Source organism: Symphalangus syndactylus, chromosome 15 (genome assembly GCF_028878055.3).
Source record: "Symphalangus syndactylus isolate Jambi chromosome 15, NHGRI_mSymSyn1-v2.1_pri, whole genome shotgun sequence".
In the NCBI taxonomy this organism is placed as follows: domain Eukaryota; kingdom Metazoa; phylum Chordata; class Mammalia; order Primates; family Hylobatidae; genus Symphalangus; species Symphalangus syndactylus.
Window position 1 is genome coordinate 98557177 of NC_072437.2, and position 25413 is coordinate 98582589.

A 25413-nucleotide genomic window follows, 5' to 3' on the forward strand; every position below is an offset into this window, starting at 1 on the left:
AACACTCCAAATACAGTCAAAACTCTGAAATTTGACCTCTAAGCAAAACTTTTGGTATTTGGAATTTTCAAGTATTTTGATAGATGATCCCAGATTAGCGCTCAATGGAATCTTGTATACACAGGGCAGAACGCTAAGGAGTGCTTTTACAGAAGCCAGGAATGGCTCACTGTCTGCTGCCCTTTCTACTCCTTCACACACATTCCAGCCTCCTCGTCAGTCTGTTCAGAGGGAGCCAAGGTAGTTCTGCCAACCGGGAAAATGTTTGAGATACAAGTGGCAGGCGGAAAAATGCAGGGCTGATTTGGAAGGCTGCTTTCGAAATTACGTGAACCCAGATTGTGGGTTGATGTCAAAGCCTTCCTGTGGGCTCTGAAGGCCAGCGTTTGGGGATTTTCACTGATGGATTTGTGATGTGTGTGCCCAACTCTGTGCCAATTAACTTTCCCAATCTGCATGCACCCCATGTCCCATGCCCAGTGCAGACAAGCCGGTGACACTAACACTGGCAGCTGTGATCAGGACTCCATGAAAGAGCTTGGCCCAGATCAGCTTTCCTAGCTCCAGACCACGGCTCTCATCTGGAGTCCAGATCCTGCCGCAAGCACTTGTAAGTGGTAATAGATTTCTTTTACTTCGTCTCTCAGCCCTCCCTACTGTCTGGTGCATTCCCATCTATGGGCCTCCAGGAGCATATGCTCTCCCCATATGCCATTCCCTGGGGATGCAACCATCAGCTCCAGCCCATATGACAGTAACCTGGTCTGTCCTGTCCTGGGACCATTACTACACCCACGAACTCCAGCCAAACCAGAATTCTTTCATTTTCTCAGTTGTTTAACAGATCTGGAATTGTGTGATTCCCTTCTCTTCCACGCAAGAGGCTCAGTTAAAACCTACTGCCTCCAGAAACACTTTCAGAAACACTTTCATGACTAACACAAAGCTCTTTAGTCTTACCAGTCATATTAATACCTGTAAACCATTGTTATGTGGCACATTAATTAGATTGGGTTGTTACATGTTCATATGGAATGCATTTGTTATTGCAACTACTACAGGCAGAAAGTTTTGACATCTTGAATTTAGAAGGAATATTAAACATTTTCTAATGCAACCAGTCAACTACTACAGTAGTTGAGTTAATTCTCTGCCTGCACATACAGAGTGTATTATCTCACAGAGGACCCCAAGCTATTGAAGAATGTTCTCCCTTTTAATTTCCATTCACTAGCTCTGACTCTGCCATTTTGAATCAGGCAGGACAAATCTATGCTTCCTTCCACAAGATTGTCCTTCAGATGTTTGTCAAAAGCCTTTATAGGAATGTTTTTGTGTAGTCTCACATTTTTTTCCATCGAACCACATGACTTTAGCCATTCATCCAGCTGACTGCTCTCTTTTGGATCTGCTCCAGTCTGTCAGTATCCCTTTAAAAATATGTGGGTATCTACTCTAAGCTTAGAGCTCTAGACTTGGCCAAGCACAGTACTATATGGTACATTGTGTGCATATTTCCTGCATTCAGGGCATTGTACTTTTGCTGATGCAGTCTGAGATTATGGGAGGCTTTATTTTTTATAATCTATATTCACTCATTCATAAAGTTAACATTGGATGCCTGAAAAACAGGGCAGTAAGTATAGTAGATACAAAGGTGAGTATGATGTGGCCCCTGTTCTCAAGGGACTATCTGCCAGGGAAGACAGAAAAGAAATTTACCACTATACCCCATGTTAAGTGAAGTGTGGGAGGCTAGAGGCTATCTCTATTGCCTCATGCTGTTTATTATATATGATCTAAGTGTTTTAGATCATATATAAGCACATATATTAGATCATATATATCTAAGTGCATAAATAGCTGGATGCTACTTTTGTATTTTCATAAAATCTGCTGTTACGTGACTGTTCTCTGTTCTTTACTTACCAAATGATCTTTTGAACTTAAGAATATGTCTTTAAACTTATCGCAGCAGTTGAGTTTTATTCAATTCCTGACTTTCTCCTCAGCTATTTATTTCTGCCTTGTTATTTCTAGTAGCTAACAACCCCCACCCCAATATTATAAAAGTAAAAAATAAACAACTAACTGAATTTGGGGGAAAGGTAAAGTAAGGGCAGGAAAATAATAAAGCTGGGGGTAAAATCCATGCATAGATATGCAAGCATTTGCTGGAAGTGGGTGAGAATGTGGCTTAAGATGCCTCTCTGACAAAGCAAACAGACCAGTTACAAAATTCAACATATCCGTAAGATGAAAAACAAAACAATGGTCAAGATAAATACAGATCACGAGGTATGCTGACCCCAGGGAAGATTTTCCCAGGCCCTCGTAAAGAATCAGCACGCCTGTAATCCCAGCACTTTGGGTGGATCACCTGAGCTCAGGAGTTTGAGACCAGCCTGGGCAACATGGCAAAAACCCATCTCCACAAAAAAAAAAAAAAAAAAAAAAAATTACGAAACTTAGCCAGGCATTGTTATGAGCACCTGTAGTCCCATCTACTTGGAAGGCTGAGGTAGGAGGATGACTTGAGCCTGGGAGGTCAAGGCTGCAGTAAGCCATGAGTGTGCCACTGCATTCCAGCCTGGGCAACAGAGCAAGACCCGGTTTCAAAAAAAAAAAAAAAAAAATCAGCACCCTCAAAAATATTGGATATGGTAGCAAAATTTAGTTCACAGTTTCTTAACTGTATCCTTCACTGTCAACAATAATATAACAAGCATTATTTAGGGAAAGTAATTTCTGTGAGGGTCTTCGAAAACCATGGTTCAAGTATGCTATTGTCTGTGATCTTTTAAACCATGTCTCAGACCATGTCAGCACTTTCCAGCTTAAAATATTCTAGAGTTTTCCATTGCACCGAGAATGAAAATCAAACTCCTTACTTGGCCCACCAGGTCCTGCACAATCCAGTCCCTGCCAACCCCTCCCCTATCAACTCCAGCTCCCTGTTAGCCTCCTCCACCTTGCTGCCTCAGTTGCCTTTCTTCACGTGCTACTCCTCAGCTGCAGTGTTGCATGGAGCCTTCCCATGGCTGGCTCTTTCTCAGCCTCCAAGTATGAGCTTAACTGATGCATCCTCAGGCAAGCCATCCCTGCTGACTTCCTCTAAGTGAAGGCAGTATCCCCTTAGTGGTTCCTGTAGCCCCTCTCCCAATTTATAATTACATATGTATTTGCTCATGGACCTGTGTGTTGCTAATTTTTTCCAGTAGACTGCTTTGGGTGGTCTGTGTCTATTTCATTCACATTCTATACTTGATGCCTACTGTAAGTCCTGGCACAGAGTAGGAGGACATCAGTAGCGACTGGTTGAACAAATTGATTGAATAAATAATTGAATAAATGATTATATGAATTTCCCCAATGATAAAATTTAGAATGTCTAGAGGAATAGATGCATATTTTTTTAGGCAATCATTATAGGTATTATTCTTGTTGCTGATGATACAACTTGGATTGAACAAGGATTGGACAGCAGATAATTCTAGGTTTTATTCTCTGGGAAGAGCTTTAAATACTGTGATGGTTAATACTGAATGTCAACTTGATTGGATTTAAGGATACAAAATATTGATCCTGGGTGTGTCTGCAAGGATGTTGCCAAAGGAGATTAACATTTGATCTAGTGGGTTGGGAAGGCAGACCCACCCTTAATCTGGGTGTGCACCATCTAATCAGCTGCCAGCATGGCTAGAAATAAAGCAGGCAGAAAAATGTGAAAGGTGAGACTGGCCTAGCCTCCCAGCCTACATCTTTCTCCCGTGCTGGATGCTTCCTGCCCACAAACATTGGACTCCAAGTTCTTCAGTTTTGGGCCTCAGACTGGCTCTCCTTGCTCCTCAGCTTGCAGACAGCCAACTGTGGGACTCTGTGATTGAGTGGGTTAATACTTAATAAATTTCCCTTTATATCTATCTATCCTATTAATTCTTTGCCTCTAGAGAACCCTGACTAACGCAAATACATGTATTTCACTTTGTTGGCTAGTGACAAAAGTATATGCTTTGACCACCAAACAGGACAGTTTAAGGTCCCTTGTGAAAATTAGGGAGCCTGGAGGGATGAGCAAACCTCTTGCTCCACAAAGAGGGGATAAAGGGCATAAGAAAACTTTAGTAATATCTACCTTATCTTTGTATCAGTTACAAATTGTATAGGCATGCTTGCCATGCCTTTAACTAAACAGTACAGCAGCACTGAGCCAGCTACATTCAGCTGACCCTACAGATACCTCTTGTGAGAGACTTCAGTCCACTGGTCTGTATTTTGTGGGAACAGCTATCCAACCAGATGCAGTGTTCCAAGCTGCCTTCTTTTCTAGCCTATATTTTTTCCATAGGGATACGATGGCAGAATCTTCTGAGTTGATCACCCACCGACTGTGTCTATGGCCTTCCTCTGATGGACCAGTCTTGCCACCTTACCAAAGTGGGAGACTGTGTTCATGTAGCTTCATTTGCTCTTCGTGGACTCAAATTGCATCTGGGTTATCAACCGTCTCTGTTCCTTCATGCTCATACATATCTCTTTAATAGTTCATTCAATAATTTTACTGGAGATTTTAACAAATTTACTATCTAGTATTTTCTAGAACCTACTTATTTTTGTCCTCAATGAAAATAAAAGCAATTGCTTATTTTTATTTTCAATGAATTGCTTAGATTACTAGAAGGGAATTTTTAGTCTTTTAGGTAGAATTTGTCAGCACTTAGAGGATTACCTTCATTTACTTCAGGTAGGATTCTATAACCTCCTCCCATCTTGAACAGCAGTGAATATATTTTCTTAATGTTGACTCAAATTATAATTTGAATATGAAATGAACACTTGCTCATTGAAGAAATCCTATGATGAATCCTTTGGAAAATCTTCTGATCATCTGTTTTGTAAATATTTGGGATTACCCAGTGAGAGGCACACCATTATTATGATTGTCTGCTGACCTGTTGCCCTGGATTCTGTCTCCATTCTTATATATAATCCCTTTCTTCATGGTGTCAAGCAGCAGTTGGGAATTGAGTATGGCCCACAACTGTGGAGGAATAAAGGCATGGGAGGAATAATGCAATTGCATTTCTTAGATATGCCTTCTTGGATAAATCCAGCTCAGTATACCAAAAAATATGAAAAATATGATAGAATGCTTTCCTTCCATATTCCTAATATAAGACCATCAATCTGTACTTGAAAGTGGTGCAGAGAAGAGTAGCAACATTTTAAAAATCCTATAAAGAGAAGAGCATTACAAATTTGAGAGAGTAGCAAAATATCCCTAGAGGTCTAGATTTAGGTCTCATGTAGCTCTGAAGTGACTGGAAGACACATTTTAGGGTAATGGCAGGGCAGCAAGGGGAGGCTCCTCTTTTGAGTTAAGAGAAATAATTTAACCAAAAGTGATCCTGGTGTAATAAGAAGATTTTTTTCTGGCATCTTGTTTGTCATCAACAGAGACAAAGTCCCTAACTCACCTTATCATTTCCTTTAGCCTTTCTTATTCAAATATTTCTAATGTATTCTTCATGCCAGGTACAGGGCTAGACTCTGATGGTACAGAGAAGAATAAGACACTGTCTCTCTTCTCAACAATAATTTATCATGGCAAAAGAGGAGGACAGTTACAATTATAGGACTGTGTTGCTGGTGCTACGACAGAGGTGTGCAGAGGGTGCCTGGGGGGAGCAGAGGAGAGACGACTAAGTCAGAACAAAATAGAGGCATTCTGCATGGCAGAAAGGTGGTGCAGGTGCCTAGACGGATGCATACCTGGGCGAGAAGGCTAGGAAGACTGTATGGGGGAAAAGATGCCCATGAAGAGACAAAAATGCATAAATACTTTCCTATGTGATACCCCTCCTTCAATTAATAAGATACATTAGTATTCAAATCACCATGACAAGCCGAGCACAGTGGTTCACGCTTATAATCCCAGCACTTTGGGATGCCAAGGTGGGTGGATCACCTGAGGTCAAGAAGGTCAGGAGTTTGAGACCAGCCTGGCCAACATGGCAAAACCCCGTCTCTACTTAAAAAAAAAGAAAATTAGCCGGGCATGGTGGCGTATGCCTGTAATCTCAGCTGCTCAGGAGGTTGAGGCACAAGAATCGCTTGAACCCAGGAGACAGAGTTTGTAGTGAGCTGAGATGGCGCCACTGCACTCCAGCCTGGGTGACAGAGCAAGACTTCATCTCAAAAAAAAAAAAACACCATGACATAGGGGATCTCAGGGACAGCATGAATGGTGATGGGTGTGTTAATTCCACTGCAGGAATCATCATACAATGTATCTCTATCTCAAATCATCTTGCATACCTTGAAGATATACAATCTTTATCAGTCAATTAAATATTTTAAAATTTAAAAATCAGCATGATACAACACCTCACATAGTGACACGTGTATGTGTGTGGTGACAGCTGAGATCTACTCCCTTGTCAAGTATTCAATAGAGTCTTATTAATTTTTTTTTTTTTTTTTTTTTGAGACGGAGTCTCGCTCCGTCACCCAGACTGGAGTGCAGTGGCGCAGTCTCGGCTCACTGCAAACTCCACCTCCCGGGTTCACGCCATTCTCCTGCCTCAGCCTCTCCGAGTAGCTGGGACTACAGGCGCCCGCCAACACGCCCGGCTAATTTTTTGTATTTTTAGTAGAGACGGGGTTTCACCATGGTCTCGATCTCCTGACCTCGTGATCCGCCCGCCTCGGCCTCCCAAAGTGCTGGGATTACAAGCGTGAGCCACCGCGCCCGGCCTCGAGTCTTATTAATTATAGTCACCATCCTGTACATTAAATCCCCAGAACTTAGCATCTCCCCATTCCACATCCCCTGTCCCTGGGCCCCCAGCCCCTGGCACCCACCATTCTACCCTCTGCTTCTGTGAGTTCAACTTTTTTTTTTTTTTGAGACGGAGTTTTGCTCTTGTCATCCAGACTGGAGTGCAATGGTGTAATCTCAGCTCACTGCAACCTCCGCCTCCCAGATTCAAGCAATTCTCCTGCCTCAGCCTCCCGAGTAGCTGGTATTACAGGAGCCCACCACCATGCCCAGCTAATTTTTGTATTTTTAGTAGAGACGGGGTTTCACCATGTTGGCCAGGCTGATCTCAAACTCCTGACCTCAGGTGATCCACCTGCCTCGGCCTCCCAAAGTGCTGGGATTACAGGTGTGAGCCACTGCGCCCTGCCGAGTTCAACTTTTTAAAATTCCACATGTAAATGAGATCATGCGGCATTGGTCTTTCTCTGTCTGGCTGATTGCACTTAGCATAATGTCCTCCAGGTTCATTTATTTTTGTGCCTGTTTTGTATAGACTTTCTAGAGGAGTTCTTTCCCATTAGAGAATATGTGTGTATGCATGAAGATACAGACTCCTGAGATTTTTTAACCATTTATCTTTACAGCGTGATGCTTATCACAGCACGCAGTGGCCTCCGGCCAATCTCCCAGAGCACCACCATAATCACACTGTGTCTTATAGTTCAGACCTGTTTAAACAGATCTGGTATAACACAGATAGCCAGGCATGGTTACCTTCTCCTTAGTGGCCCCACCAAAATGCCTCAACACTAATCAATCACAAGAGAATATTTACTGAGCACCAAAAATGTATTTGATGCACAGAAAGATAGAACTTGCTATCTTTTGTATCAAAAGCTCCTCACAATCTTCAATGACCTTAAAACTCCCTCTTTCATTCCCTGACTTTGGGAGTCTCAAGGGCTGTCCTTGGCCTTGGCTTGTTTATTAATATGGCTTGCCTTGGAAAATCCAGTCCCAGCACTCCGTTAATCAGCCAGTGCATTGTTGTATGTGAGAAAATGTAAGACCAAAATTGTGTGGTATAGACTATGATTACGTTTTGAAAATTAAAAAAAAAAAAAGCATGGTAAAAAAAAGTTTAGAAGAAACTGCACTAAAAAGATAATCATGACCATTTTTAGGATGTTGAAATGATGGGTGATAATTCTTAAATCTCCATTTTTAAAATATTCTATTGTATGTCTAGGGGATCAAGCCTAACCAATGATTTATGATAGGGGTATGGAGAAGGAACCTCAGTCTTAGCTTATTTCCAGTTGCCTCTGTGTATTGCAGATGGAAGACAGAGAGACAAAAAAAATCTGCACAACGATGACAGATACGGTCTTACATGGCTTAAACTCCCCAGTGTCTAATACAGTTATGCAAAACTCCAGTGTTCAAAATAATTTCATCTGAGAAAGAGAAAACAAAAAAAGTTTACTGATTCCTCTTTCAAAATGCCTCTCATATCCATTCCTTATTACATGATGTGTCCTGCACACAAGGACCTGCCCTCCTGCCTGGAGCACCCTGAGTTTTACTTGTATCTGTGTTTCTAGTCTGGCCCCATCTCATCTACACTTTTTTTTTTTTTGAGACAGAGTCTCACTTAGTCACCCAGGCTGGAGTGCAGTGGCGCCATCTCAGCTCACTGCAACCTCTGCCTCCCGGGTTCAAGCGATTCTCCTGCCTTAGCCTCCCAAGTAGCTGGGACTACAGGCATAGCCACCATGCTCAGCTAATTTTTTGTTTTTTTGTATTTTTAGTAGAGACAGGGTTTCACCATGTTGGTCAGGCTGGTCTAGAACTCCTGACCTCAAATGATCCACCCACCTCGGCCTCCCAAAGTGCTGGGATTACAGGCATGAGGCACTGTGCCCAACCACATCTACACTTAATGCCACAGAATGTTCAGCTTCTCAGGAGACCACTGCAGTCATACCACCCTCCTGCCACAAAACACCAAATAACGCACCACCTTTACCACTTACTATATAAGTCATTTAGCTTCTTAGGGACTCTCTTTCCATATCTTAAAAAAAATGGTTTATAAGTATATGTGCATATATATGTATATATGCACACATACACACATCTCGTATGAATATATATAAACAGACCAAGTCTATAAGATTATCAATTCCTTTTCTATTATTTGAGTCAACTAGATCAGAATCTAAGCCAAGCAAAAGCAAACTAGTTGAAAAAAGGATTTTGTATCCTTTCTTGCATGTAGCCTTTTGGAGAAAGATTGAATGGGCATGGCAAGAGCTGTCCACTGCACAGATCCAATCTCCAGACGTAGGAAACTCTCTTTATAGCTATCCCTCGTTTTAAAACCTGAGATAAATTCCATAGAACAGCCTTACAATATTTTCTTAAGAGCTGATATTTACTTCAGCTTTAAAAATACAGTCTTACACCACATGACAATGTTTTGCTTAATGACAGTGGTCCCATAAGATTATAATAGCATATGTTTACTGTACTTTTTCTATGCTTAGATATGTTTAGATACATAAATGCCTACCATTGTGTTACAATTGCCTGCAGAATTCAGTACAATAACATGCTGTGCAGGTTTGTAGCCTAGTAGCAATAGGCCACCCCATATAGCCTAGGTGTGTTGTAGGATTTGTGTGAGTACATTCTATAATGTTCACACAACAACAAAATCACCGAATAATGAATTTCTCAGAACATGTCCCCATCATTAAGCAATGCATGACTATACACTTAGGCATAGTAAAGCTCTAGTCTCACAACAATGAGCAAAATCTACTTAAATAACACAATGGTGACACTAGGAACCATTTGCATAAAGCAGCCTAAACAATTTTTATCCAAACACTTCCTAAGAAATTACTCAGAAGTGCTATTTCTACTAATGCACCTCGAGTTCAAATTTTAAAAGGAACTATTAAAGACATCATTCTTTTCTCAGGATAGAGGAAGAGGAAGTGACTTTAAAGTAAAAAAGCAAAACAAAATGAAACACAACAAAACAAAATTTGGCCCATAATTTCTCAAACCTCCCTGGGCCTGGGAGGTCCCTTGAGGTCCTGTGTGCTCAGATTTGGGAAGTTATCCCGTGGTTTTGTTGAATTCTGCATAGAGGCACTCCATCTGTACTGTCCTTTTACCATTGTGTTCTAAGGAGCTAGATGAATGGGCCCAGCATTTGGAATCGCTTTCATTTAACAATGATTTCATGAATGCCTACTCTGTGCCAGGCAAAGTTCTTGGTGCTTGGAATGCATCAATGCATAAAACAGACATCATCTCTGTCGTAATAAAGCTTAAGATTTAACCAATGAACATAGTAACTTGAAAGTTATTAACTTGTGATAGATGGGCCACTGGAACCCTACAACTGCATGCATGCAATATGTTGGGTGTATATTCACTTTTCTAGAACATGAGGCTTTTAGATTTCACCAGATATTCAAAGGATGCTGGAACACTCAAAATATTTTTTCAATGGCTTTAAAGTATGGTTCAAGAACACCTAGAAATGTGGCTTTGGAGTCGAGTTAACTTTTAACCAAAGTCAGGCTCTGTTATTTATTTATTAACTACATAAGCTTGGACAAATCAAATTAGTTCATTTTTCTGCATCTCAGTTTCCTCATCTATAAAATTGAAGTTACGCCTCATAAAGCTGTTGTAAGTGTTAAATTAGCTTATGTATATGAAGCACTTAGATATCGTAATATTAGTGCTCTCTTTCCCATCACTTCATCCTGCAGGTTTTGACCAAAAATAGGGGTGAGAACTTTGAAGCAAGTTCAAAGTATAGAGATAGAATAGGCCTCCTTCCATAGCTAGATGTTTTCCATTTTATGTGGTCAACTGAATCAGAAATGTCGTAGGTTAGCGGGGAAGGTCCCTTCCAAACTAAGAGTTTATGAGTCTGTGAAATCACCAACTTCGTATGTACTAAAAGGGTGGATGCCTAGACTTTTCTCTGGAGAGTATTTTATGACTGCATGATCAGTCCAACCTTGTTCGTTGATTCCTTGAGTGAAATAAATGCTTACTTTACATAAAATGCTTATTTTAAAGCTATGTAATGTTACTTGGTAAAATTCTCTTAGTATAACTCAGAAAGACAATACTCATGATGATAACAAAATTGCCTTCTATTTGTTTAGTATAGTTTTCAAAGATTTAAAAGTTATAAATATAAGCCCTTCATTTTATTGATTATGGAAATTAGCCTTTAAATCAACCTTTTAAAAGGGCCCGCAGGTCCCTAATTGGGTTTGCTCCTACTTCCTCTTGCAGCCTCAAATTCACAGCGTCCTTCTTGGTCTCTGTATTCTAGGGACATTGGCCTTTGCCTTCCAGAGGCTTTGAACATGCACTTCCCTCGTACTGAGCTAAAATGCTAACCATCCCTGCAGTGGCGTAATGAACACTGCTCAACACTCATTTCCTAAAGGATGCTTTCCATCTTCCTAAGCAGCACCCTGTACATCTCCATTGTAGTCTCTGTCATACTTGCATTGTGATATTTTGGGGACATGATTATTTGATTGATATCTGTCTATTCCCCTAGCTTGTACAATCCATGAAGGTAGGGACCATGTGTCTTTCTGCTTATTATTGTATCACAGCATTTAGTCCAGTGCCTGGTACATAGAAATGGACAATAAACTTTGATAGAATGAAATGCTGGGTGAAAGACAGGTAGGAAGGATGGTATTTTCACTTGGCATGTGTGAATTGCACAAGGGCATCTGATTACTCAGCACAGATGGAGCATGAGGACCAGTGCCCTGATGGTTACTTTATTCCTCTTCCTCCGTGTTGCCTCCTGTCTTCTCTCTCTTCTTCTGGATATGACTTTCTGTCCTAATTAATGATGTCTAATATGCCTTTTACTTCATTATGTTAAGTCTTTGTGTATAGAGGGGGCTAATGTATGACGACTCAAAGCTGCTGGTATACACCAAATGCCATTCCCAATCAAGTTCTTCTGCAGGAAATTTCCACCTTGAGTTTCTTTTTCTTTGGTTTTTTTTTGTTTTTTTTGTTGTTGTTGTTTTGTTTTGTTTTGAGATGGAATCTCGCTCTGTTGCCCAGGCTGGAGTGCAGTGGTACGATCTTGGCTCACTGCAAGCTCTGCCTCCCGGGTTCACGCCATTCTCCTGCCTCAGCCTCCTGAGTAGCTGGGACTACAGGTGCCCGCCACCACGCCCAGCTAATATTTTTGCATTTTTAGTAGAGACAGGGTTTCATTGTGTTAGCCAGGATGGTCTCGATCTCCTGACCTCGTGATCCACCCGCCTCGGCCTCCCAAAGTGCTGGGATTACAGGTGTGAGCCACCACACCCGGCCTCCACCTTGAGTTTCTTTTTCTTAGAAAGACTGGACTCGCCCATTTCTTCTTAAATTTTTCTCAGAATTATAGCCCTTCCTTCATATACTTGTGCCTGCCGGCAGGAAGCATGTTCAGAAAGGCTTCTCATGTGATAATCGGAGTAGAATTAAAGGAGGCAGGACTGATACAAGCAACGAGGCAACATTAAGGCAAAGGAAAGTCATTGTACCACCTGATAATAATTAAAGTCAGAGAAGAGATGAAACAAATTCACACCTATCCGGAGGAAGAGTGCAAGAGGGAAATAATGATGATAACAGCAACACTACCTGATGCTGAGTAACTTCCATGGCCTGGAACTGTACTAAGAGACTCTAAAATGAACTGACAATAATATTTGTTAAATGTAAATAAATACAGAATTTGGGCTCATTCACCGTCATGACTAGAGTGCTGAAGTAATGATAGCTCACGTTTTTGAACATGTATGTGTCAGACACTATTCTAAGGGCTTTACATACATATATCTCACCTAATTCTTTTCTTTCAAATTTTTACATTTAATTTAATTTTTCTTTTTTTTGATACAAGGTCTCACTCTGTTGCCCAGACTGGAGTGCAGTGGAGTGATCATGGCTCACTGAAGCCTTGACCTCCCTGGGCCCAGGTGATCTTCCCACTTCAGCCTCCCAAGTAGCTGGGACCACAGGCGTGTGCCACCCCCACCATACCCAGCTAATGTTTGTATTTTTGGCCATGTTGCCCACTCTGGTCTTGAACTCCTTCACTCAAGCAATCCTCCCACCTCGGCCTCCCAAAATGTTGGAATTACAGGCATGAGTTGCTGTGCCTGGCTTTATCTCATCTAATTCTACAAACAAACCTATGAGGTAGTTACTGTTTTTTCTTCAATTTACAGATGAGGAAACTAACCTCCTGTCTTCCTGCTCTAGTTGTTTGCATATATAGCTGTCAGATTAATCTCCTAAAGTATAGTTCTGATATATTGTTCCTTCTGCAATATCATTCTGATACTATTTTAAAATATCAAGAGCTTCCCCCACTGGTAAAAGGACAATGTCCAGATTCTTCAGTCTGGCATTAAAGGCCCATCATGGTAGCCTTTCTTGTTGTCACCTTAAAGACCTTTGAAATCACTCATGTTTGGAAGGAGAGTCCACCCCTGCTCTCACAGCCTATGAGGCTCTCTCCTCACTCCTTCAATTCCCACTCATTTTTCAAGACCTGACTCAGAGGCCCCCTTCTCTAGGACACCTTCCCAGGCCCCTCCTGTGTACGCCACCTCCTCTTTCCTCCACGTTCCCACGAGACTCACTTCTGGCATAGTCATTGGGCCGTTCACTCTGTGTTGCTTTTTTGTCATCTCTTATTGCTCTTGAAACCCACAATATCCCATGCACATCTTTGAACCTTTCTCTTGATCCAGCCTAGTGTCTCCCTCAGAGAGGTGGTGTGGTATATCAGAAAAACCAAAGCTTGGGCACCAGTGAGACTATGATTCAAAACCTGGCTCCTCTTCATGGCTGGGTGACCCTAGATTTCACTTTATCTGTCTTAGCTTCAGTGTCCTCATCTGCAAAATAAATGATAGTGACACATACCTTGCATTATACAGGGAGCCTCTGACATATGGTAGGGCTCAGTAAATTATCAGAAGTTTTGATTGACAGATGATGTAACAACTACTGACCAGGTTCCTCAAAGAGCCTGAAGTCACACAAGGTATATTCTGTTATATACTGGAATTTAAGTACCACTATATTCTGGCACTTAAACAGGGGGAGATGAAGGGAGTAGGCCGTATGCCAAAGACAATCAGGGAGATTATTCCTTCAAGCTGAAGTGGTAAAGGAATGAAAAGCACTGTGCACCCTCAGTGAGAAGGTCTTATAGACACCTTCTGTAGTTGAACCATCATCCCAGTTGATATCTGATGACAAGCTCTTCATACTAGAACCTGGGAAACCTCACCTAGGACCCTGGGGCAGCAGGACTCTTAGGAGACTTCAAATTCTATATTACTCAAGGTGAGGTCAAGAACCAGCAGTGTGACATCACCAGAAGCTTGTTGGAAATGCAGAATCTCAGTCCCCACCCCAGACCTACTCAATCAGAGCCTACATTTTAACAAGATTTGCAGATGACTTGGCACACTGAAAGGCAATTTTCTAATGTAGCTCATTTTTTCATCAACAAGGAAGAGAACTGTGTGGACTTTCCCACGTTGTGAAATCCACTCACTGTAGACACAGCACAGGCCGAAGGCCTTTACTTCTGAGGTTTTAGATCTTGTTACTGAGCCATAGATGTCTACATGGTTAGCAAATGTTTTAGGAATTGCTTTGATAGTTTCTATTTTCTTTACATCATATATTAAATATAATTATTGTTAAAGGTAAAATTATTTTTCTTAAAGATTTTATTCATTTAGATGGCTTTTAGTTCTGAAAAGACATAGGGTCTATTTTCAGAAACCAAAACACTTTAAACTCTTGTAGGAATGTGTTTTTGTGCTTTACATTAATTTCATATAATTAAATTTGGAAGCCCTTCCCTTCTAAATCTTGAAAAGAAACATCTGTCAACATTCCATGTAATAAAAACCCCTTAAAATACTGGATTTTCCCTGTGGACATAAAGATAAGAATTCTATGTAATTTTTAAGCTCCACATCTCTGAATCAAAGAATTCTGTAACTTTAATGTATGAGTTTTAAAAATATATAAGTTAATGTCCTCCCTGATAGCCACACCTTCTGAAATTCTAAGATCTACCCTAAATAATATAAAAATTGATACATTTTATTTATAAGTATATTGTACCCCCACAAGACATTGGCTTGCCCACAAGTGAACCCCCAAAAACACTTTGTTTTACTTCTCTTTAACTCTTTATTTTCCATCATAGCTATTTGTTTACTTTTAGCATCTCCTCTATATAGGCTAAAAAGGAAACATTAACAACTTCATTCATCTGGCAAAGATTTACTGATCATCCACCATGGGTTTGAGGCTGCGAATGCAATGGTGAACAAAATCCATATAGTTAGTACCTGCTTCGGGGATCTCATGCTGCAGTTAAATATTAAGAGTGTGGAACACAACTGGCTAAGGAAACAGCCTGTGAGAGGTTGGAGGATTTCATTCATACAGTGAGAGCTATTAGCCCCAAGCTTTTGTTGTTGTTGTTGTAGAGATGAGGTCTCACTGTGTTGCTCAGGCTGGTCTTGAACACCTGGCTTCAAGTGATCTTCGTGCCCCAGGCTCCCAAAGTACTGGGATTATAGGCATGAGCCACAGCAGTCCCAAGCTTTTGATGTCAAATTAATCAAGACTGCCAGGTAGGTACATTTCTCCATTCCATCACCATACATTTAATGAGCACTTACTTTACTGCAGTCACTAAGCACACGAAGAACTGACAGATAAAGATTCAGAATGAGTTAAGCAGAAGTGTTCCATATAAGCCTGGAGATAAATCTTGGATTAGGTAGAGTCTCATATCTTTTACATCTCCATGTCCTCCACGGTAACTAGCAGGACACTTTATACAGAATAAGCATATACCTTCTGAATCAAGATTCGTTTATTATTAGCAAGTACCTACTATGTGCTATGATCTATACTAAATACTGAGCATAAAGAAACAAAGGGCATAGACTCTCCCTGCCTGGAGTAGACAAGAAATAACGGCAATTATAATACCCTCTGTAAGTCTTAAGACATGTTAAAGCACAGGGTTCTACGGAAACTTGCAGGCAGGACTTGCCATCATGTGGAGGATAAGCAGTAAGGTATTTGGGGAGGCTTATGATCCGGTTTAAAAGTTGGCACACGTTCTCTCCATCTACATCTTGGAGGTAGATCTTATATCTACTAATGTCTGAGATGTGTGTTAAGATCACAGATTTTATATTAATCCTTCTGTGCTTATCTTATACCCATCACTTCTTCCTTTGGGAAGCACACATAAAAATGAGAATCTTCTAATCAATATTGTAAAAATGGCCATACTGCTTAAAGTAATTTATAGATTCAATGCTATTCCCATTAAACTACCATTGACATTCTTCACAGAATTAGAAAAAACTGCTTTAAAATTTGTATTTTAAAAGAGCATGTATAGTGAAGACAATCCTAAGCAGAAAGAACAAAGCTGGAGACATCAAGCTACCTGACTTCAAACTATACTACAAGGCTACAGTAACCAAAACAGCATGGTACTGGTACAAAAACAGATACATAGACCAATGGAACAGGATAAAGATCCCAGAAATAAGACTGCACATCTACAACCATCTGATCTTCAACAAAGCTGACAAAAACAGGCAACAGGGAAAGGATTCCCTATTTAATAAATGGTGCTGGGAAAACTGACTAGCTATATGCAGAAAATTAATACCGAACCCCTTCCTTACATCTTATACAAAAATTAACTCAATATGAATTAAATACTTAAATGTAAAACCCAAAACTATAAAAACCCTAGAAGAAAATCTGGGCAATAACATTCAAGACATAGCCATGGGCAAAGATTTCATGACAAAAACATCAAAAGCAATTGCAACAAAAGCAAAAATTAACAAATGGTATCTAATTAAACTAAACAGCTTCTGCACAGCAAAATAAACTATCATCAAAGTGACCAGACAAACTACAGAATGGGAGAAAATTTTTGCAATCTATCCATCTGACAAAGGTCTAATATCCAGAATCTACAAGGCACTTAAACAAATTTACAAGAAAAAAACAAACAATCCCACTAAAAAGTGAGCAAAGGGCTAGGCATGGTGGCTTACGCCTGTAATCCCAGCATTTTGGGAGGCCAAGGTGGGTGGATCACTTGAGGTCAGGAGTTTGAGACCAGCCTGGCCAACATGGTGAAACTCTGACTCTACTAAAAATACAAAAATTAGCCAGGAGTGGTGGTACATGCCTGCAGCCCCAGCTACTCGGGAGGCTGTGGCAGGAGAATCACTCAAACCCAGGAGGTGGAGGTTGTAGTGCGCCAAGATTGTGCCACTGCACTGCAGCCTGTGCGACAGAGTGAGACTCCTTCTCAAAAAAGAAACAGAAAAAAAGAAAGAAGAAAAAAGTGGGCAAAGGACATGAACAGACATTTCTCAAAAGAAGACATTTATGCTGCCAGCAAACATGAAAAAAAGCTCAGCATCACTGATCCTTAAAGAAATGCAAATCAAAACCACAATGAGATACCATCTCATGCCATTCAGAATAGCAATTATTAAAAAGTCAAGAAACAACAGATGTTGGTGAGATTGCAGAAGAAAAGAAATGCCTTTACACTGTCAGTGGGGATGCAAATTAGTTCAATCATTGTGGAAGACAGTGTGGCAATTCCTCAAAGACCTAAAAGCAGAACTACCATTTGACTGAGCAATCCCATTGGAATATGAATCATTCTGTTATAAAGATACACGCACGTGTATGTTCACTGCAGCACTGTTCACAATAGCAAAGACATGGAATTAACCCAAATGTCCATCAATGATACAACGGATAAAGAAAATGTGGTACATATACACCATGGAATACTATGCAGCCATAAAAAGAAACGAGATCATGTCCTTTGCAGGGACATGGATGGAGCTGGAAGACATTATCCTCAGCAAACTATGCAGGAACAGAAAACCAAACACAGCATGCTCTCACTTATGAGTGGGAGCTGGACAATGAGAACACATGGACACAGGGAAGGAAACAACACACAGTGGGGCCTGTCAGGGAGTGGGGGAGAGGGAAGGGAGAGCATCAGGATAAATAGCTAATGCATGTGGGGCTTAATACCTAGGTGATGGGTTCATAGGTGCAGCAAACCTCCATGGTACACATTTACCCGTATAACAAATCTACATATCCTACACATGTATCCTGGAACTTAAAATAAAATTAAATTAAATTTAAAAAATAAATGAGAATCGTCTTGGTCACAGACTACCATGTGTTGTTCATTTATAATCAAATATCTTAAACAATTACTACTAAAAGAGCAATTGTGGTTTCCTTACTAGTCAATTTTTATCAAAGGGATCATTATTTACAAAAGTTTCTGGGCAGAATTCCATTGTTTCATTCCATCATTGGATTTCTTGGCCTTCAACACAAAGGGGCTATATTTGGAGAGACAGGAGTCCTGCTCCACGTGGAGCTTTGTAGTAGCATTTGCTTCAGGACACCTGGCAAAACACTCCACTGGTAGTTTCTGGAAAAAGAACAATTAAATCACAGCTATCTCCTCTGAAAATGATCATCATCATGGTTTTAGAATGTCTGTTTCCCAATTAGCTGTTGCTTACTTCTTCCTTTGACTATTTCTTCTAACTAAAATGTTCCTTTACATATAAGTGGTATACAGACAGTGCATGGCAAAAATAGAGGTGAAGACTGTTTTGAGGCTAGTATGCCTGAAATGGACACAAGTATAGGGTTTATAGTATATATATATATATATTTTTTTAAGTGTTAGAAAAGGATCTATCAATATGCGTATCTGCATTTCTTCCATGAGCTAAACTTGAACCCCACTAATTACTTGTTTATTTTATTTTTCTAATTTCTTTTTCTTTTCTTTTTTTTTTTTTTGAGTTGGAGTTTCGCTCTTATCGCCCAGGCTGGAGAGCAATGGCATGATCTCAGCTCACTGAAACCCTTACCTCCTGGGTTCAAGTGGTTCTCCTGCCTCAGACTACTGAGTAGCTGGGATTACAGGTACCCGCCACTGCGTCCAGCTAATTTTTGTATTTTTCGTAGAGACAACGTTTCACCATGTTGGTCAGCCTGGTCTCGAACTCCTGACCTCACCACCTGCCTTGGCCTCCCAAAGAGCTGGGATTACAAGCATGAGCCACCATGCCCAGCCTATTTTCTAATTTCTAGTCAGATGTCTTGACAAAGCATGATTTGTCTCATGGGAATACCCATTTCCTCCCATAGCATACCTGATCATTGTCTGCCCACAGTAAGTGCATGCTATGAGCCTCTTCCAAGCTCTGAGGTCAGCAACAGCCCCAATGAACCTGATGGGCACTTTGCCTCTTAGTAGGCTCTCCCATAAACTACATTATTCTGTGATTCTCTAACAAGCACAACTTTCTGTGGACTTATTAGTGACCTCAGATGAGCAATTCAGATTTAATGAGAAACACTGGATATGTACAAGGCATGACACTAAATTCCAATAACTCAATATATTTTCTTAATATAAAAGCTCTAGCCAGGTTTTGACAGAGAAAAACCTAACATGACAGCTCCAGCCCTGCCTCCTCCATGAGCCCTCCTGGGATGATACAACCACTCTTCCTTCTCTGAACTCATAATGAGTTTGAAGTGAAATTAGAGAGTCGTAGATGCAAGCAATATATCTAGGGCCCAGAGAAAGCAGCAGAGCTGGAAGTAGGGAAGTCAAAGCCTTCACAATCAGGGTGATAATGAAAACTGGAGTTGTGTGTCAGCTCTTAGCTCTATGCAAGGAGACACCTGACCAACTAATGTCTCAGGATGAAGGTCAAGACCAAGAGAAGGCAGGAGAGAAGCTGGTGCAATGGTAACACTTTCAAAGCACAGAGTTCGCCATTGAGGCAGAAGATTTGCATGGAGGAGAGAGCAGAGAGAACAGCCGTATTCAACTACTGTTTCATTCAAATACTGTACACTGAATGAGAACCCTATAAAGCACTGGTAATCTGTAGCAACTGCCCTGTGTTCACGATTTCCTAGTCCCACTCAGGACATTTGCCACAGTTATGTAGAATTTGCAATGTTTCTTAGACTGCACATAATACTATAGCAGAAAAGACAGCAGGAAATACTGATATTCTCCACTGGGAATGAATGTATGGTACAGAAAGAGTCTCTTTTGAGTCAAAGGTTTACCTCCAAGAGAGGGATTGGGGATGGGGAAAATATGTGTTCTTAAGCTCTGACCCAACTGTTCCTGTGTGTTTTTCCTTCATATGGAATCACATTTGAAGGAATCTATTTGAAGGATATATTCACAGATCTAGCTCCGTGAATGAGCTATCTCTGATTCATTTTTTACAACTTTTATGTAGGGTCTATTGACATCATGCTCTCCTAAGAGGAGAAAGTGGATGTATATATAGAGAACAATGACTTGCAAAGGCTTTCTTCTTCCCAGTGTTTGGACAGTTAGGAATACAGGGCCACACTGAATTCTTTTCAACTGCAAGTTAGACGGCAGCAGGCAGCTGTTGCTCACTTGGTTCTTGGGAGACCACGTTGCTGACACCCTCCTGGATGCATTGATGGCCCTAATTCCCCCTTTGCTAGCAAAGGTGCTGGTGGTTCTTCCGGCTGTCAATGAGTTTAAGATAAGACTGCAGGAAAAGAAATAATTATGGATTGCAAAAGGGAAACATATTTTACAAAATATTTTCATAGGATTACAATAGAATATTTTGCACCCTCCAGCCTCCTTCTTTATAAGTGAAAGTTACACAACTCTAGGCTGTAATTCAGGAAAACTGCACAGACTGATAAATAGCAGTAATTATATCATTGAAGGCAACTGAGCAGGAAGGTTAATAAAACACTGCCAACTCTCTTGCAATATAAAACTTGCATTGCTGGTTCTTCTCCTTTATTATAAAAAAATTACAAACTAAATGAATGTGGGCATTCATGAAATGTCATTAATATTCTGAACTTTTTGAAAATAGACTGCTTTCTTATTCACCTTGAATAAAATTCAATATATATATTGAATTTTAATATATAACCTTTTCGCCTTCTACTCATTGTGTATAATACTTCTCAGAGGCAGCAGGATGTAGTAGAAAGTAGTCATGCATCACTTAATGATGGGGACATGTTCTTAGAAATGTGTCCTTAGGCGATTTCATCATTGTGCAAGCATCACAGTTTGCAAACAAACCTAGATGGTAGAACCTACGACACACGCAGGCTATCTGGTATGGCCTATTGCTCCTAGGCTACAAACCTGCACAGCATGTTACTGTACTGAATACTGCAGGCAACTGTAACCCAATGGTAAGTATTTGTGTATTTAAGTCCATCTAGATATAGAAAAGGTACAGTAAAAATACAGTATAAAAGATAGGCTGGGTGAGGTGGCTCACCCCTTTGATCCCAGCACTTTGGAAGGTCAAGGCAGGAGGATCACTTAAGCCCAGAAGTTTGAGACCCGCCTGGGCAACATAATAAGATGCCATTTCTTAAAAAAAAAAAAAGTAGTTGGGTGAGGTAGCATGCACCTGTGGTCCCAGCTACTCGGGAGGCTAAGGTGGAATGATTTCTTGAGCCACAGAGGTCAAGGCTGCTGTGACTCATGATTGCACCACTGCACTCCAGCCTGGGCAACAGAGTGAGACCCTGTCTCAAAAAAATAAAAATAAAAATAAAAAGATAAAAAGAGTGCACCTGCATAGGGCAGCTCCATTATAATCTTATGGAAACACTATCATATATGTGGTCCATTGTTGACCAAAACATCATTTTATGGCATATGACATGGATTTTTAGGAAAGAACTGGGTTCAAATCCCAACTCACCAACTTCATCAGCTGTGCTCTTGGGAAGCCTACGTAATCTCTCTGAGCTTCTGTTACTTTATTTGCAAAATGCAGATAGGAGATGTTTACCTTATACCATGATTTTGAGTATAAATCAGATCATTAAAAGTGTTTTGTAAACTATACATTTTAGTTGTAATCTTATTTACATATTTCATCACTTGTAGTCTGAAGTTATCCATCTCTCTGTTCATTGAGTCAAAACAAAATATTTAGTGGGCTCCTTTTTGGTTCTGGGATACAGAGATGAAAGCACAAAGGCTGAGACATTCAAGAACTCATGGCTCAGAGGAGGCAGGCAGCCGTGAGAGGAGATGAGGCCAAGGGCAGGGCCAAGTCCTGTTCTCAACATAGGTGGGAAGCACCCTGGTAGGCAAGAGATGCTTTTCTTGCATGTGGATTATCCAGTAAGTTCTATGTTAAAGTGGGGGGCGGGTAGGTGGGGGAAAGTGTAATTCTTTCAATTCCCAAAAAACACTTAATGCTGTTTCTATAAGAAAAAAAAAATTAATGTTACATGATTTGTCTCCTATTGGGTATGCAGTTCGTGTCAGAACAAATGGTTGTTTTTCCTCAGAAAGTTGTGCTTGAAGCATTTCATGAAATACCCGTTTTGTTTTACACAATATACATAAAAGCTGCGGTAACATGTAATCAACAAACATTTTTACTGTTTATCTTAGGGTTTCATTTGCTTTGACTATAAAATACAAGGTTCCATATTTAAACCCATGCATTTATTAAAGAGAAACAAGTCATTGTGTCCTAGGGACAAAACGTTATGTTCCTATTCCTCTTATTTTCTTTTTCCTTTTCTCTGAATGGCAATCCTGGGTTCTAGATGCCACCTAGCTGGGGAAGATAGTCTTTCAAGTTGAAATTCCCTTGTCAGGGGTGTTTTGTGCCTATATTCCTATCTAGAGAAACTAAGCCATGCCTTTCCTGCTCATCCCCTTTTCTCCTGCCTTTTCTGCCCTCACCCCCCCATCCTCTCATTTTGCATGACTCTACATTTCCACATTTGTGCTTGACTCGGGATGCAGGTAAAAGTCAAAAGATGGTATCATTAAAACAAGGAGAAAAATGAGGCATTTGTTCATTCTCAATGTGTTTGGCATGAATACTTTCTAATATATATTATAATTTTCGCTTTGTGGACTTGCTCCTTCTAAACGAGTCAGTGTAGATGGTGGTGTTAATTTATTTGAGTAGACATGTGGCAACACAGCTTTCCTCTGCAAATCAAAACAAACAGAAACTCTGCTGATTGAATATGCCAGGACCTGTTGTTGGACACAGAGACAAATTTTATTTTAGAACATCTTATTCAGATCAAAGTAACAACAACATTTGTAATAATAAACAACAAAAATTCCATGAAACACGGTCCATTTGTTGAGCCAGATTTGCCAGGGTTCTACCTGAACTCTTTTCCTAAGTAATAACATTCTTCCTAGGTAATAACAATTCTAAGCCAACTGTGATGAGTTCCAAAACATTTAGATCCTAGTTAGTGGAACTGAAGTTTTGAATCCAAGCCCATAATTTGCTTTTAATCTCTTCAGAAAATGGCCAATTTTGCTGTTGGATATGAAAGACTGTAGATTGTTGGGGACACACACAAACAGAAATTGTATAAGCATCCAGTAAAAGTAAATGTGATTTAAAGGATTACTGACGGGAATTTTTTTAAATTTATCATGAGTGCATTGCTGTAGATATCTGCTTTTAGTAAACAGGATATTTGGAATGAAAAAAATGTGTTATCCAAGGGGAAATTTTATTACAGTGAAGCACTAATAAATGCTTGCTTTATTAATTAAAAATTAACAGGAACTCAATAAGCAGAAGCCACCAATCCCATTGAATATTTCCATTTGTATGTCCTTCAGGCACCCTGATTTGGGATCCATGGTCCTAATTCTTTCTTTTCCAACTTGCTAATCTTTCATGCCTGAAAGTTCGCATATGATGCTGACCCTTGCCAGAGCATCTTCCCTTTTCTCCATTCTCTGGTGAATTTCTACCTAGATCTAAACATTCTCTTGAGAATCCTCTTTTCTGGAGAGCATTCCACAATCTACTTGTCCCAACTCCACCTTTCTCTAATTTGTTGGCTCCCACGGAACCCCAAGCTGATGTTTTTCAGCTGCATGTAGCACAATTCCACTCCTTCACTTTATTAAATGAGTAATACAACTGATGTTGACAGACTAGAAATGACTAAGATCATAATGATAATAAATAGCAGAGCCAATACTTTAATCCAAGTCCTCTTACTCTAGGGCAATCAATAAACTCTCTTTAGCTGACTGACTTCATAGCTACCTGACCTTTTTTGAAACCTCTTACTTTTGCCTAGCAAAACAACTCATCATCGTTTTTTCCCAAGCATTTACAGATACCATGTTGCATCCCCTTAAAATACTCTCTGATCTTCTTTGGGCCAATCTCCATCTTTTCTATAATTATATTTTTGATATGATAGTTAAGTACTTTCATCCTTTTCCGTGTATCTCCATCACACACATGGCTGTGGTCACATGCCACCTGTAACTGCCATCAGTAACTCAACCCTGCCATCAGTGCATGAATCCTTAGAGTTAGATGTGGCGTAGTTAACTGTGACATTAGGAGGAATATCGGTAAGGGCTGGCACCTGGAGAGAGACCCCTCTCCAAGGAATGAGATAAGAGCAAATCTAATGGTAGATGTCAGGCCAAGCCCAAGCTGAGGGATAAGAACTGGATAGGTACCCAAAGTCCAGCAGAGATAGTGGCATCAGAGAAACTCCATAGTGGGCAAAACCCAATGATGGCTAACTCAAGGGCAACAGACAAAGCAGGCAAGAGTCAACAGTTACTCCTGGGCACCAATAGTGATTTGGAGCAGGACTACAGCCACGGTGGTAGGAATGTCATGGGCAGTGGCAAAATGCTTAGATGTGTTATCAAGATAAGGACTTTGGCATAAGGGATTATAGCAGAAGGCCAGTTATCTGAATCAAGACATGGAAGAAAAGCCAAAATAATTGCAACCGCGATTAAATACCATATTCTAGGCTCTTTGTTAAGTATTTTTTATGCATATAGCAGACTTTTCATAAATATTTGATAAGTGAATGAAACCAATGTCTCATTTAATTCTTATAACAAACAATAATACAACCGAGCACCTAATGAGGTCAGTGTTATTATCCCTATGCTACAGACAAAGAAATGACCAGAAAACCAAGCAGTAGAGCCAGAATTCAAACCCACGTCTGTTAGAACACCATAGCTGGGTTCCTTCCCCAGTACTAGCTTGCACTGGTGCTTTATTCCACCTATTTAATATCTAGCAATCAAGTTCTTAAGACTGGAAGTGATGTATTTTGTCATCTCTGTACCTGATAATATAATCTATGGAGAGTACATGTGGTTGACTAAGAATTATTTAGGTTATAGAATGAGACAAAGCCAAAACAAATGACGCACAAACACTTTTTTTAAAAAAAGTTAGGAAGAGTGCACTTTTTCATTGGAAGTTATAATGTACATAAGATCTGGATGATGTGTGTCCTCTGTAACATCCTTGGAGAGAAATAACAGAAAACACTTTGCAAAATATTTTGTCAAGGAACAGACAGATGCTCATCTTCAGTAATGTAAACTAAAATGAGCTTACGCTCATTAAAACACAGTTCCC

At 40.3% G+C, this 25413-nt stretch overlaps 1 protein-coding gene and 1 long non-coding RNA gene across 7 annotated transcripts in view; one reads left to right on the forward strand and one right to left on the reverse strand.

The window, feature by feature from the left end:
- Positions 1-25413, reverse strand: part of STARD13 (StAR related lipid transfer domain containing 13) — a 562325-nt gene that overhangs the window by 186638 nt on the left and 350274 nt on the right. The window lies entirely within an intron of this gene.
- Positions 1-25413, forward strand: part of LOC129463519 (uncharacterized) — a 55323-nt gene that overhangs the window by 4072 nt on the left and 25838 nt on the right. The window contains exon 3 of one of the 4 annotated variants that reach the window (XR_010116098.1): positions 21971-22203. The exons of the other annotated variants lie outside the window; for them this stretch is intronic. This is a non-coding gene — a long non-coding RNA (uncharacterized lncRNA). Of the gene's footprint in view, positions 1-21970; positions 22204-25413 lie in introns of those variants that run through there. 4 annotated transcript variants of the gene reach the window in all.